Below are 16,012 nucleotides of genomic sequence, written 5' to 3' on the forward strand. Positions count from 1 at the left end.
CTGAGATAAATGGCTGGGGACAATCTAGTCCTCCTGTGTTCCTCTGCACCGCTCTCCCCGTTCTTAGGAAAGCAATTCTTTCTCTATGGCTAGTGCTGGGGACCTGCCTTTCAATGCGAGGCATTCAGCCGAGTTGTGCTGAGATATTCTTAATCTTGCTCTTATCTTTTCTGCTTGGTTCCAGTTCTGAGCTAACTCTATGACAAGCAACCCAGCCTAGATAAACAATCCCATACCTTATCCTCACCCTAAAAGAGACACTTGTTTCCCAGTTCCTGTGTGGCTGGATAGCTACACAGATGGTGTGAACATCCTTCTGCATTAAGATTTTTGCTCTGGCATTGTTTGTCTCACAACTGAACGCTCACTGTCCCACGATGTCTCCTTCATTTTACACCAAATTGTTCAGCAGATTTACAAAGCCTTGCATTCAGTGTCTCCTTCACTTTCCAGAAGAGCAAGAGGTTCAGGAGAAGATTTACTGATCGCTTTGCCAAATTGAGCACAAGTTTTCAAGGAGATGCTTTATGGTATTCATTTTCCAGTGGCTGACTTGACTCACCATGCTTCATTAAGACAGCCTTGTGTACTAAGCAAGCCTCAGAAATGGAAAATTGTGTCTTACGGTAATTTAGACACCAGCACTGCCCCCCCCCCCAAGATTAATTCCTATAGGATATGTGCTGGCACAGTTCCAAGCAGCTGGGCTTACACAAAGCAGCCTTTTATTCTTTAATAGATTCTGGTGAAGTTTTATCCCTATCAATAAAAATTGCCTGTATTATCTGAAAATAGAAGCAATTGATCTTTCCCTGACCTGATCTGGAGGAAACATAAAAAAGCTCATTTTGTTAGGAAACCTAATTAATTTACACTCTCAAAGGTCATCACAAAAACTTTGTTGAAAAGTATTTGGGAAAGCAAAGGAGGCCTCAAAAATGCTGTTACTTGCCATCCATCGCGTGGCTGTCACCCAATACTGATTCCCAGAGAGTACAGTGAAAGTTTTCTATGTGCAACAATTGCACAATAGTATGCAAAACAGACACAGGATTTCCTAATATTCTCCAGTTCCATGCTGGAGAACTACTAAAAACAATTATTTGCGTGGTTTTCTGGGATGCGAGGCTAGGTTCGCAGCATCAACACATTGCTTTTGCAAATGTTAAAACAGAAGCATGGCTGCTGTGTGCCCTAAATAGAGATGTTCATCCTGCATGAGAGTTTTATTCTACACTGAAGATTATTTTTAGAAACAATCTCCCTGCGTTGAATAGTCAGAAGACATTTAAGGATTTATTTAATTTTCATTTAATGTTTTTGTCCTGTTTTTTGTTTTCACTGAGGTCAGCTTGAAAGTGTTTATGAAGCTAGCTTGGAAAGCTCAAACAGTGAGTTCTGCATGGCTGAAGTATAGAAAAATAAACAAAACTCACCCTACTACTATAGGTTATTTCTCTGTCCTTTTTGATTTTTTCCCTGTTTTTTTTTGTTGTTGTGGGTCTTCTTTCCCTTTCCTCTTTTCTTTTCTTTTCTTTTCTTTTCTTTTCTTTTCTTTTCTTTTCTTTTCTTTTCTTTTCTTTTCTTTTCTTTTCTTTTCTTTTCTTTTCTTTTCTTTTCTTTTCTTTTCTTTTCTCTTCTCTTCTCTTCTCTTCTCTTCTTTTCTCTTCTTTTCTCTTCTTTTCTTTTTTCTTTTCTTTTCTTTTCTTTTCTTTTCTTTTCTTTTCTTTTCTTTTCTTTTCTTTTCTTTTCTTTTCTTTTCTTTTCTTTTCTTTTCTTTTCTTTTCTTTTCTTTTCTTTTCTTTTCTTTTCTTTTCTTTTCTTTTCTTTTCTCTTCTTTTCTCTTCTTTTCTCTTCTTTTCTCTTCTTTTCTCTTCTTTTCTCTTCTTTTCTCTTCTTTTCTTTTTTCTTTTCTTTTCTTTTCTTTTCTTTTCTTTTCTCTTTTCTTTTCTTTTCTCTTCTTTTCTTTTCTTTTCTTTTCTTTTCTTTTCTTTTCTTTTCTTTTCTTTTCTTTTCTTTTCTTTTCTTTTCTTTTCTTTTCTTTTCTTTTCTTTTCTTTTCTTTTCTTTTCTTTTCTTTTCTTTTCTTTTCTTTTTTCTTTTCTTCTCTTTTCTTCCCTTTTCTTTTCTTTTCTTTTCTTTTCTTTTCTTTTCTTTTCTTTTCTTTTCTTTTCTTTTCTTTTCTTTTCTTTTCTTTTCTTTTCTTTTCTTTTCTTTTCTTCTAAAGCAATCTTCAAAGTATTGCTCTATTTTGGATTTTACCCCTCTCTTTTGAGCAATTAATTTTGAAGTATGTCTATCAAACAACTGACTATTAAGGACATCACTAATTTTATCCTCAAGATTATATGTATTTCAAACCCCTACCAGCTCTCTCTTTGTTTGTTGAAAATGTGATCAAATCAGGATTAAGGAATTGAGAAGAAGGGGCTAAGGAAACATTTGATCAGAATGTAGAAAGAATATATATGATGTATGGCCCCCTTTAATGTACTAAGAATCTTGATATTTGAGCAAAGCAATTTACAGAAATAAATGATAACTTTTAAGAACCTGTTTGATAACTTGGAAAAAATAGACAAGTTTTCAGGCACAGAACTCCAGTCAATCATAATTCAGTGGTGCTTTGCAATTTTTAATGTATTTGTTCTTCTCACAGGTCAGTACATCAGGCAAGAGTCACCATTTTACCAGCTGTGAATCTAAGTATATAGACAAATAATTAAAGGTATTGCCATCCAAATGACAGAAATAAGAATTAGGCACTTAAATACAGTTACAAATCTGTGCTTTAGCTATTTGCATAGAGACATACACGGCACCTGAAGTGGAAGAGAGATCCGAACACTTGTACATGAACTGAACACCCATTCCCACAATCCCACAATACAATCAGGTCTTTCTGCCAATGTTTTGTATAAACATGCAATTATCTTTTTTAACTACTTGCATCCTACTTTTGGACAGAAACAAAATGCTATGGAATAGTAATTGTGTAAAAACTGAAACTAGACTTCAGGCAAGCTCTACATGCAAAGTCAATCCTAATTTGAATGCTTCCAAGTTAAGGAGTGATTCCAAAACTCAAATAAAAAACATCTGACTACATGTAATTTTTACAGTGCTCTGGTTTTTCAGTCCATCATATTTCATAAATGTACTTCAACGTACTGAAATGTTTTGGATGTGTGAGAAATTTTATACATTTGAAGTTCTGAACTGTATCAAAGCTCCAGGAAACAGGCCTATTTAAAAGGAGATACTTCTGTGTAGCTGTAGATAAACCATCTGACAGACAAAATGCCTACAACTCTGATGTTGGGCCTTAACACTGGTATTTCTAACTCCTGAAACGCACTTTTGTCTGCTCTCAGAGCTACAATAAAAAATAATCACTGTAAGAAAGCAGCTGCCCGAAGAGATATAGAAGAAACTCACAGAAAAGCAGGAGATGAAAGGGAAATTGTTAACAAGAGCCAGTGGAAGCACACAGGACTTCATTAATAGCCTTCTGGTCCCTTGGGGGCTTTGCTTCGCAACCCAACACCCCCACCCAAGAAAACCAGCTGGCAAGTGCCACCGATTCCAGAACTTGGCTCCAAATCAGAACGGCCTAATTAAAGAGTAATGATCTTTGTCAAGAACTAATAACTTCTTCACATCTCTCAGAGAATGAATCAAAACCTTTTCATATTTTTTCAAGTAAATTAAAGCTGTCTAATTGGATTGGAGCTTCAGGAATTGCAGGTATTCACCTGCACATCCTGTGATAATAGTTTTAAAGCTGATTTGAAGCTGTGTTGTCATACATGGGGCCATTGTCAGCACCCACGGATTGGCTTTCAAAGCTGTTATCAGATCCTACGTCAGCCATACCTCATAGAATTTTAGGAAATAGTTTGCAATAGTAATATGAGGTTTGTGTGAAATTTTGTAATTAGAGTTTTAAAAAAATATATCACCCTCACAAAGTGAGAAGTCAAAGGGAATCCAACAGTTTCAGTGTGCCATGCTTTTACTAAAATATACCTAAAACGGTAAGTAGTTAATGCCCATTTTAAGAACTGTTTGATTGCATCGTTTTGTAACTTTATTTGATGCACACCTTAGACTATGTCTTCAATGAAAGCAAAATCAAGAAAACTACAAATGAGCCCAGAAAAAGGTATTATGAGGCAGCAGTGTCAGAGTCAATGCTCACTTCTGCCCTTTGCTACGTTTTTTTCTGTTGTGCCAGGCAGAAATAACTCTCATCTTATGATTAAAAGAAGTTCTGCTCTCAGGATTCATTGCAATGCTTACACACCCATTGTCAGTGTAGATTTTGTAAAAAACAGGAAGACAGCTTTTTTTGGAAATGGAACTTTTTAGATCCATTTTGACCACCCTGAAAAATGTTAAATGTTCCGTTTCCCAACATCTGTGTGTTGTAAGAAAACTCACCCACAGAAAGCTGAGCTTTATCCAGGATAAGTGCATAGTTTCTAAATCTGTTTCATTATCTGTTTCATTCGTTCATCTTTATCATTATTATATTTAGACTCAGTTTGCTGCATTATTTTAAACTTCTTTGGTTTTTTGCTTTGATTGTCTATTTGAGCAAATCTCTTAATGATGGTACTCTACGTTGGAAATCAGAGATCTAACACACCATGCTGGGAAGCACAGATTAGCATGACTCTCGAGTGAGCATGTATCATCTTATCACGAGCCTGAGCCAACGGTTACCATATTCCCTGGGACTGATGCCATTAAGTCTTCAGGGAATGTTCTACCAGAGTTAAAATGAGGAATGACCTTTAGATAAAATGGCAGCATCCAAACAGTTTAGACATCCTGTTTTAGCTGGAAATATATTCTGAGCTGAAATTATTTTAGGATCTTTTTTTTTTTTTTCCTGACACGAGTATTCTGCTATATTTGATCCATATTACTTTGTACCTCAAAACTGCAGCATTATGTAAAATGTAGCATGTACAGTTTAGCAGCTTTCAAGCTGATTATGAAATCTGAACAAGTAGAGAGCTTTCCTCGGAGAAAAATTCATGATATTACATATTTGTATTAATTCATAGGTGCATGATTTGCCAGAAAGCACTAATGTCCTGCCTCATGATCACATTAGCAATTTCTAATCTATCATATCCTTCTACACAGATGGCTGTTAGATTGGTTTAAATGAAAAACAACTTTGAATTGTATTTGCAAAAATGTGTGAATACTTGGATTCTTCGTTAAATGAAAAGTATTGTTAATGTCACACGAACTTCATGTGTGAATAAGAGTCTAAAGTGTTCATTTGCTTATGTTCTCGCAAAACCCTTAGAGAGCATTCACAGGATGTCTCCGCAGGGTAGATTTTGTATCTGGGATTAATGGAAAGATGTGTCACATCATGTCCAGTCTAGCAATTCACCATTATCTACTGTGCTTCTGAAAAGTTATTACTTATTTTAGCAAGTATAGAATATATTTTGGGACCATTAAACATGCTGAAGAACCTTATGCTAAAACTGTAAAGAATTCTCTACTAGAAAACCACCAGCGTAAACGAGAATCCAAAGCCCATTAGGAACATATGAAGAGCTAATGTCGATTATTCAAAGTTTCCATTTTTGTGAAATCATGCTCAGGGGTGTATTTAAACATTGTTAGTATTTAGGGAGGAGCTGGGTACACCGAGAGAACCGAGATACAACCTCACATTACCTAATCTTCCACTACCTATCTTCTTTCCAAATTATATTGCCAGCCCCTTCTTTCCCACTTTCCCATTTTCCACTTCTAACGAGTGACTCATTTGAGAGACGTGCCACAAGACGCAGCACACTGACTGGGCAATCTCCTAACTTAGCCAGAAGGAAGTGCTGAAAGCTGGATGTCTACATGTGTGCTGGAGGTAATCACCTATTTCCATTGAGAATTAACAGCTGCAAGCTTGGCCAAAATGGTCCTTTTCCAAAGGATCCTAATGGTTAGAGCACCCTTGTGAATTGAAAAGTACCTGGAATGAAATCCTCCACAGTTAAATAGTATTTGAGTGTAGGTAACCCAACCCTCTGCAGAGGAAAGAACCAGTGCAATTGTGAAGGAACCATTACAATGGATATTTCTGAATTGCTTCTGTTGAACTCATTCCAACTGGCACTCAGAAAATTCACTAGAAAACTTTGCAGGTCAGAGCGGATCTCTGAAATGCAGAGGAATCAAGCTCTGGTCTCTACTATGTGCATCATCCCTACGAAAAAAAGACATACTAGTTCCATGGGGCTTTAAGCACAACTCAGTATGAAGACCAAAGGCTTAGGTTTACAGAAATTTCTGTAATTTTTTCTCCCCTTAAAAATATCAAAGTCACATAATACATGCTTCACTTCAGTCCAGAATGCTTGAATGGACCTTGGCGATATCCCTCTGTAAAGAGAGAAAGGGGAAACCAAGATTGGGAATAAGATATGTAATTGCAGAAACTTCCCTGGAACTGGAGGTTCAGGTTGGAGCCTTACAGGACACAGCCTTTGCTCCCATTAATGCCAGTACAGACTTTGTTATGGACTTGAAACATATGCAAGAGTGGGGCAAAATCTAGCAAAACTAACCGTAAGCTGTGTTGCAACACAATCCTATTGTGGCTGCGAGACCTGAGGCTGCTCGAGTGGCCCCCAGGGATGGACTCTCAGGGAGAGGAGATTAGAGCTGGCTATGTGAGAAAGTGTGGCCTCCCTTTATCCGGATCCCACAGTGAAAGTCATCCAAAGTGCAGGACTTTTCCAGGCTTTTGTCATCATATAGTGGCAGGTAGCTTATAAAAACTTTCGTTGGAGGAAATTCTCTTGGTTTTATTAAACATTCATCTAGTCCTTATAAAGTAGAATAGCCATGGCATTGAGCTCCACAAGTTGTTTTTGCAAAACTGAATTAATATCAGATCACATTTTCAGATCTGCAGTTACAAAGTACGCTTTTCGCTGATGATTTGCAGTCCCTCCTTCCAAGGCAGTTTTTGGCAGGGCTTCTCCCCCACCAAAGAGGAAAAATGATTTCTTTTTCCTTGCTAATTACACTATTACCTATACTTAAAATCAGGGAAAGCAAATAAGCTGAAAATTTGACCCTAAACTATATGTGGGAGGCAGGGTGCCAAGAAATACTGAAACACATGTAAGTTCTGTTTTCTTAGCAGGAAAGGCAGCAATTGTGAAAGCTCGAGGATATCTACACTGGGTGGTAAAGCTGACGGCAGAAAATCAAAGAAATCTTAGCGCTAAGGTAACAGTGTAACAAAAAATACACGTCAGCTCTCACGGCCATGCAGATTATCGCTCAGATAAGACTGTGATAGAGGGTAAGAATTCTTTCCCAGTATGGTGTTGACTCTGCTTAAGCTTTAATCTGTTGTTCTTCGCCTTTCGGATCTCTTGCTTCAGAACACAAACACTAAGTTGACAAAAGCTGTGTTTGCACATTATAGCTACTTGCAAACTAGCGTTTCAAGTTCAAGTTTAGTCATACGAGCACGCAAAGCAGAATGAAGTGGAAAGCTGTGATTTTAGCGGGGATTTAATCTCTTTTGTTCTTTGACCTTTTGTGGCTCTCAGAACACATCGACGCTCCTGTCGCATGAGTTGCCTTACTGGCTGAGTTCATGCTGATACAGCCAGGCAAGCGTTCAAGTGCAACCAGAAGTGTAGGTTTTGATGGTATTTGGCACTCTTTCTGGCAGCAAGCACTATACCCCAGTGGGGTATAAATCCTGTGGATCAGCCCAGGTGCAATCCCAAGCACAGCAACTCTTGCAGCTGGGCAGAAGGAGCCGCGTAGGTACCTCGGTGAGGAAGCAGCTTGAGAAAGCAGCTGCTCAGGTAGCTGGCAGTGCCCTGAGCCTGGGGCAACCACCTTCTCTGTGGAGGGCCAGAAAAAGGCAGAGCAGCGCTTGAACAGAGCTATTAAATCCCACAATACAACTTTTTCAAGTCTGATTATTAAGAAAACAACACACTGCATTTTCAGTGTATGTAATGGGAATTTTTTATGTCCCCTTCCCTTTTATGCTACAAAGCCTTTTCAACTAACAGCCCTGTAATGGAAGTCTCCCAGTTAAAAGTGCAACAGGAACTGAATGACTACAGAGGGAACCCACAGCAGAAAAGGAACCCACAGCAGGAGGAATGAGCTGGCTGAGGCCCTCCACAACAGTGATCAGTCCAGATGGAGCCAGCGGTAATTTGTGGTTTACCTAGGTGACAACAGGTCTCTCATTCTCTGACACCAGACTCTTAAAAAAAAACACCAACCAAACAGGCTTCTGGGATTTCTCATCACAATCCATCTCTCACCTGTGCTCGCCTCTCAAAAATTCAGCCAGATACACTCTTATAATGATACACATGACATAAATTAAGATAATCTCTCCAGGCATTTATGTATCCAAGCTGCAACTGCAATTCTGGAGAGTAGCAATGATATCTGCTATATCAGGACTATTATATGGAAGAAAAAGATCTGGTAAGAAAAAACGTGTTACTTTTGTATTTGAAATCTGAGAGACAATTGGTACCAATGCTTCACATTGTTGGAGATCACCACAAATGGGTATTTACCATCTGCAAGACAGACTTGCATCTTGTAGGGATCAGGTGCAAAATAAAAACTGCAGGTGTAGTGTTGGGAGTTTTTTAAGTGGTTCAGCCCCAAAGGGAGGAAAGATTTAGCCTATTACATGGAAAGAATCAGCAAGATTTAGGAGTATCCTGGGTATTCAAACTGAGAGAGCTGCCTAAGTTCAGTAACCTTCATATTGTAGGCCAGTGACAGCCCTGATGGCAGAATTGTCCAAGTGATCATGAAAAAAGGTAGCAGAATGAGTGAATGGGAGTTTGGGGAGAGAGCTGCTACAGTCATGCGGGCCTGGGCATCCAATCTAAGACAAAGAGCCTCAGATGCTTTCCTCACACAGTGAGTTTTTTAATCCATGTCTTATCATATTTGACATGACAAAACATGACAAATTCAGCATGATGCTTTTATAAGGCAGCTCTAGCTTCTGTTTTGGTATCACTAGTTTACTGCAACTATGCCACAGCTGCCTTCAGGGTATGCTTCAGTCAGTTCTCTTTTCAACTTTGTGACTGCCTATTTCTTTTTCAGGAGACCTGAGGTCAGAAAAAAAATCAGGTGACCAGAAAAGACCCTGTCTTAGGTATGTGATATATCCACATATCTCTGAATATTAAGATGTATGACCTGCAGTTGTTTCAGAATTCCCAGAGCACAGCAGCTTGCTGGACTGCCAGCTTTTACCATCTGTCAGACATAGTTCTCACACTTCATAAAGCTGGCTTTCACACTGGTGCTATTTTCCTGTAACAGTTAATAAATTCCATCCAAATCTCAAAGTGTTTCGCATAGCTCGCTGAAGAATACCTCTGATAAGGCGTGCTTGCGCAGCTTAACAGACCTCCATGGAATGCCATGCCAGTTTTTCCATTGAAGGGAATACAGATAATGTTCCTGAACAGTGAATGCTGAAAGCAAATTATTAAATAAGAAGAAAATGTACTGAAGAAGGCTAAAAAGGAAGTAACTACTGGAAATGAACTACTTTTTAGAGAAAGCCACTTATTTCGAGATCTGGTTCAGTTAAATAATGGCATTGGTATAGCCTGTGCCACATACAGATAGAACAGTGCATCACAGTGGGGAAAAAATATTTCTGTATTTTGTGCGCGTTTCATCTTTTCCAAATTAACAAAATCCATGGAACCGCTTTTGGAAAACCTTCCTTGGGTATTAGAAGGTTGCCATCTGCTTGCTTTCTTTTCTTTCATCAAAGACAAAGCAGACTCACAACACCCAAGCATCTCCATCCTTGCAAACAAAGATAATTTTATATATTCTTATAAATAGGGAACAGGCCTGAACAGCTTACAACATTGTAGCTGGTTGAATAGCCTTCTAATATAAGAATACATGGAATTCCATTCTGAATCACACCAGTGGGCCACCTAGCCCAGCAGTACATCTTAGACTGTGGCAATGTGAGGCAAGAACGTGAGCCTGGGACAGTATCTGTGGCCCCTTTCCCCTATATTCCCCAGCATCCAGAACTGTTGTATTAGGAATGTGAAAGTAGAAAAGCTTGCCTAAGTCTTAGAAAGTCCATATATAAACTTGCTGTCCTTGAATTTGTCTAATCCCCTTTGAATCTCCTGATGCTATTAGTTTCCACAGTCCCTCATGGCAGCAAGTTCCAGATGCTCAATACCTGCTGTGTTGTGTGAAGAACTTTCTTTTATCTGCTTAAAAGAGATACTAGTTTTGCTGGGTGCTCCACACCTCTGGTTGCAGGATTTGCTGAATAATACTTTCTCCATTCACCTCATCCATCATCTTGATGATTTTGTAAACCTAAATTACCAGTCCCTCCAGCTTTCTCATCTTCAAACTGCAGAGATGTCTCCTTACAAGACAGCTGTGTCAGCACCTTGATCACTTCAGTTGCTTTTCTCTCCACTGACTCTAACTTCAGCTCATAATTCTTGAGATATGGAGATGAGGCTGCACACACAGCCCAAGATTTAAAGCTTCTCCAAGGTTTTAAAGAGTGACAAAGTAAAGCCTTTACATTAAGCCATACTGAAGCTCATCTGCCAGGTTTGATCCACTCAGTTTCACGAGGTTCTTCTAGAGTTCTTCACTCTTACTCTGTTACATGAATGTGCAAAAGAGCTTAGTAACATTTGCATCCTTGGAAATTTCAACTATGTCAGCGATGAAGATGATAAATAAAACCAGTTCCAGCACTGATCATTGGAGGACCCCCTTGCTTGACTCCCTCCCATTCTAAGAAGCTCAACCTTTTGCTTGCCATCTTTTAATCAGATTTCAATCCACAAATAAAGCATTCTTCATATACCATGTAAAACTATTTTTTAAATAATGTAGTTTTGAATCACAGTTTATATATTTCGTGACACATAAAAGGAGATACTGCTGCACTGCTTATTTTATTTTTTATTTCAAACACCTGTATTTGGCTAGGTGAGGGCTTTCCACAGAAATAAAGGTGGAATAGGCTGATACTCTTCAAAGAAAACTTGTAGATCCTGCTTGGAGCCCACAGGTAGCTGTTTAGAGAACTTGCATGCCAAGTTCTATACCTGAGCTATATCTCAGGCAACTCTCCTCATTTGTTTGTCACTCTCCAAAGGTCTCCTTTTGACCTTAGGGTTCAGTTCTCCAACCTCTGACAATATGGATTAACCTAACTGACTCAAGCTGTTTTATCTGGAAATGGGATAATTCAGTGGAATTGTAATGAATTTACACAAAGGTATCTGAAAGAATTTAGCCTGAAGTATGCAGTAATGTGCAAAAATAAATGTTTTTAATAAAACAAATCAAATTACTTTGTGTGGGAAAGAGAATGTTTAAAAATGTTTCAACATCTTTGTGTTTCCCATTAGTCTCTCTTGGATCATGGAAAAAATGTAAACTTCAGAGACCAAAAGTTCTTAGGCTACTTTAACTCTGTGTGAGTCTCTGTTCCACATAGATGTCAGTCTTTCTCCTATTCCTGTACTTGCTCATGGTCTATTATAAAGTTTACCAGTCACTGACCAATACTTCTGGCATCATATATGGGCATGGCCTTTTCTGCTCAGTGTTTGTGTAAGTCGGCATTGTCAGAATGGGTGAAGGAGACAGTAAATACTAATGCTGCAGTAACCAGAAGCTCCACAGCTAAAGGGAATCGGCTTAGTAAGAAAGAGTTACAAGTCTCGTGAGTAAACAGCTTGAAAATCATTCCACAGGAAGAACTTCATAAGCTGGCTTGGATTGTTTCTCTGAAGAAGCAGTTTCAAGGCCATAGTTCTTTCTAAAATTATTCTAATGATCCACATATTACATTACTATGTATTACAGTTTTGTTATTGCAACTTAGAGATCAGAAATGAAAATCCGATGAAGGGTATTATTTTGGTTTGTATATTCCTGGACATTACATGACAACAGCAGCAGAGATTCAAACAATTCATTACTTTTGATAATACTTTTACTGTTACTAATAAAAGGACAAATAAATTGACTTTTAAAATGCACAAATTCCAAAAGAAAATGGAAATTCAATATCTAATAGAAAACTCAGTAAAAACATCTGAATTAATATCACTCTGTTGTCTGGAAGTTTAGCTTAAATATGAACATATTGCTGGTTTTTTCTACAATTGTAAGTAGAAAACTTTTAAGATTGTATAAATGTGTTAGCAAGGGGAGTTAATCCTTTGAGAACAAAAGCTTCATCCATAATAATGTTTTGTTTAAACTTCAACTGGTGTATACCCAAAATCAGACTTACACTCACAAATACAATTCTACATGTAAACAGCAAATTGTATAAACAACTCTTTATTAGCCAAACTGACCATTTTTTTAAGAAATAAGCTAAACATACATAAACATGTATGTTTGTGTTCACATACACACACATGCATGACCGTGTTCCCGGAATTGCTACTGGAAGCTTGTCCCTTAATGTACCCTAAATCTGTATCTGCTCTTTTCAAACCATGGAATTTATTTTTCTTTAATATACTGCATTATAGAATACACATGCAAAAAAAGGAAGGAAACTGCTCTTACAATGCTCCACAAAAGTTTTCATGTCCTCAGCTTCTGAAACATTTAAGATTATTAGCTTGCTGGCAGGCTCCTGAGGAATTTTAAATCTATGCCTGTGCTACTTATTTTAGGCTCTCTCTTCCAGTGTTATGAAATCAGCAAACTCTCTTGACTTTCTTAGTAATTCCATTTCATGTGGTTCTGGCTTTCAGGCAGATTCAAGAATGACATAATCGTCTTTTCCCTCCCACAGGTTTTGGACTGTTGCCGTGGTTACACCCTTCCGAGTAATGTGCAACATGAATCTCTGTCTGATCCCATATGCCCATAAATGGAAGACAGCCCAGCAAAGATGACTAAAACACAGTTTCTTGGCTTTCTGTCGATCACTGCCATAGGTAGAGTATGGCTTCTTCAGGTTTTTTCCTATCAGTTAACATTACTTAGGCTTCAGTGCAGGAATGCCAGTCCAACATCACACAGTTTTAAAAGGAAGTGGACTGATTTCCCAAGAAACTTTACTCCTGTAAAGTTTAGGAAGAGCAGATATCTTGAATATCTTGAGCAGCAAATAAACAAGCTCTGCAAAGTGCTTCTTTTGTATTTTTTACCGGAGCATTTACACAAATGCACTCAAAAAGTACAGAATTCTTCACTTCTGTAAAAAAATCTAGAACTTGGCTAGTAGGTACTCATAAGCATTATCGCAATCATACTTTGTATAATTAACAATACTGGATTCAAGTACCAAGCTCTGCAGCAACTGGATAAACATTACGGAGAAAAGGCACTTTCCCGAGTTTGTTATCAAATTGAGAGAATTAGAAGCAATTTACAGTCCAGTCCCACTGCCCAACCTCACAAAGCCTCTCCTGACTTCCCTGAAGACTCCGAGGGTGTTTGTATATGTAAGAAATATGGCATGTTAACACAGCATAGAAAGCAAGGCCTCGAGGTATGCATAGTGCAATGCATTATGTTGTAAGGTGACAACGGGATGCAAAACACCTTGTCCTAGACCCAGATTCAGCGTTTCAGAGAAAGAAATATTCCTTTGCCCTTGGAAAGTGTAATGTGTGCAGCAATGGCACAGCTCAGTCCACCTTGGCCATTCGTTCTGGACTCACTGGTCCCTGCAGCAGTTCTGAGAAGACAGTGCCTTTATGCACCTGTCTGGTCCATACTGGATAGCACAGCGAAATACACCTATCCTTCCCCTTGTACTTTCTACCTAAGTCTAAATATTGTTTCACCCTGCAGATTAGCTCAAATGAAAACTTGATCTGTATGCCTCTGCCACCAAAAATATCCAGTAAAAAAACACCATTCATTTCCTAAGGCCATTCATTTGCAGGATTTGTCTCCAGGAGATCTGCTCTTTACAGTTATGCTTTTCATGCTTGGTCAAATTTCTAAGTACTGCACAGCATCATGGCTACTTGGATGTCTTAAGCTTAGGACTACTGAGAGGCATTGCTCCAGGTCAGCTTCAGGGCAATTACTTACTAGTAGGCAATTACGTTGCTGCTTGAAGAGCTAGCACTGAACTGCCAGGCAAATAAAATAGCATGTATCATGCTCAAGGAAGCACTCGTCCATGTCAAGAAGAAATGGAGAAGAATGTGTCAAGTTATCACCACAAAAATAAATGACCTAACCTGAAAAGATTAAAGAATCCTGACCTGATTTCTTTCTCCTCTTGGGCAATGAGTCAATTCTGGAAAAAACAACAACTGGGCAATGTGAGGCAATAACTTGGCATCAGGATGTGCAGCCTAAAGATAGAAGTGGAGAAGCTAGAAGACACAGTTGTCACAGGACTTATTTTCATGATCAGGTTCACTCCTGTATCTCCACTTGGCTCTCTTCTAAGTTCAGTGCTGCTGAGAGTCATGCCTTTCGCTCCCAGCAGTGTGTGATAATCCATTTGAACAGGTATCTTGTAGGAAGAAAACTGTGAGATAAGCTAGAAAATGAGACAAATTGATCGTGACAGTCACCAAAGAGTGGAATTTACTGCAACAGGAACGCCATGTGAAATGGATCCAGAGGATTATTTCTTTCTCTAGGCTCTGTTCACAGTGCAAGCTACAGCAATATTTTTGTTTCTGTAATAGAAATTACCTGGCTAATAAGTTACAACATTTTAAGAAAGGGATAATATGAAAAACCTACAAAATTCTACTTTGGTGCTATTAAAAAGTCCAAGGCACTCTAAAACATGTCCTCTTAAGGCAACAGGTTCTAGGAAGTTTTTACAATTCTATCTGCCCTTTGCTGACAGAACAAAATAAAAGATTATTTAGATGACCACGCTCTTAAAACTTTACTGAGTATCTTTAACTCTGCCTATAACGAGATCTATTTCTTCTAGTAACGCAATTATTGTTAATAGCTGTTCTAATACTAAGAAAAAAATCCACCCTGTTTTAGCTGCAGTGGAACTGTAGTTATTTAAAACATTAAATTCACCCATCCACATTAGCATTGACATGAAACATTTTAGTTTCTCATGACAAAAAATGCCATTGCACAAGCACTTTCAAAAATATTTTAAAATCTAATACCCCCTATATTTTTTTACTATACATAAAAACAAGAGTAGCTATGAAATTATTCAACTTCTGCCGTTATCTCATGGCAAGAAGATACTTCTCTAAAAAGATGGTTAGAGTCTTTCTAAACAGATAGGCAGAAGGTGTATGTCATCATAGACTATATTGGTTGATATTGTATTTCTAGAACAGAAGGCGGCTAAGAATCCAAAGTGCTTACCCAGCCTTCTCTAACAACCTTACCTGTGGGAATACTTGGGGCAAGTCATCAGCTAGAATCATCACCCCACAGTGGTCAATCTTAATGGAAAACCAGAGCCTGAATTGCTGGCTAAAGCTGAGCATGCAGCACAAAAATTTCCTCTGACGAGTTTAACAACAATCATGTCCTCAGTAGGTCTGCTTTTTGACAATATTCTAAAAAAAAAATTGTCAAGAATGTTGCAAAAACAAAACATTTGTACACTCATTTAGCAGCATATTCACACAAAGCTAAAGCTGAATTTCTTTTTTAAAAATACTGGTAATAAAGGACGATTCTGTGAGTATCACCCAGTTAATCAATAGACAGAAAATATCAGATCACCTGCCCATACATCAAAACAACCTGTACTGAAAATAGTACATTGTAACAAGTGACTTATGATGAATTGTACTCCATACTGCCAGGTAAAAACTGTATTTGTCAAATGAATTATTATCTTCAAAGCCATTTTCTCCTCATTCTGTTTTTTACATTTCCCTCATGTCCAGTGCAAACACCCCTGAATTTAAGAGAGCTGAATTTAGTCCTCAGATTTCATAAGATACAACAATAAGCCTTTGGAAATGTTGGCA

Source organism: Phaethon aethereus (assembly GCF_964289735.1).
Source record: "Phaethon aethereus genome assembly, chromosome: 4".
Classification (NCBI taxonomy): domain Eukaryota; kingdom Metazoa; phylum Chordata; class Aves; order Phaethontiformes; family Phaethontidae; genus Phaethon; species Phaethon aethereus.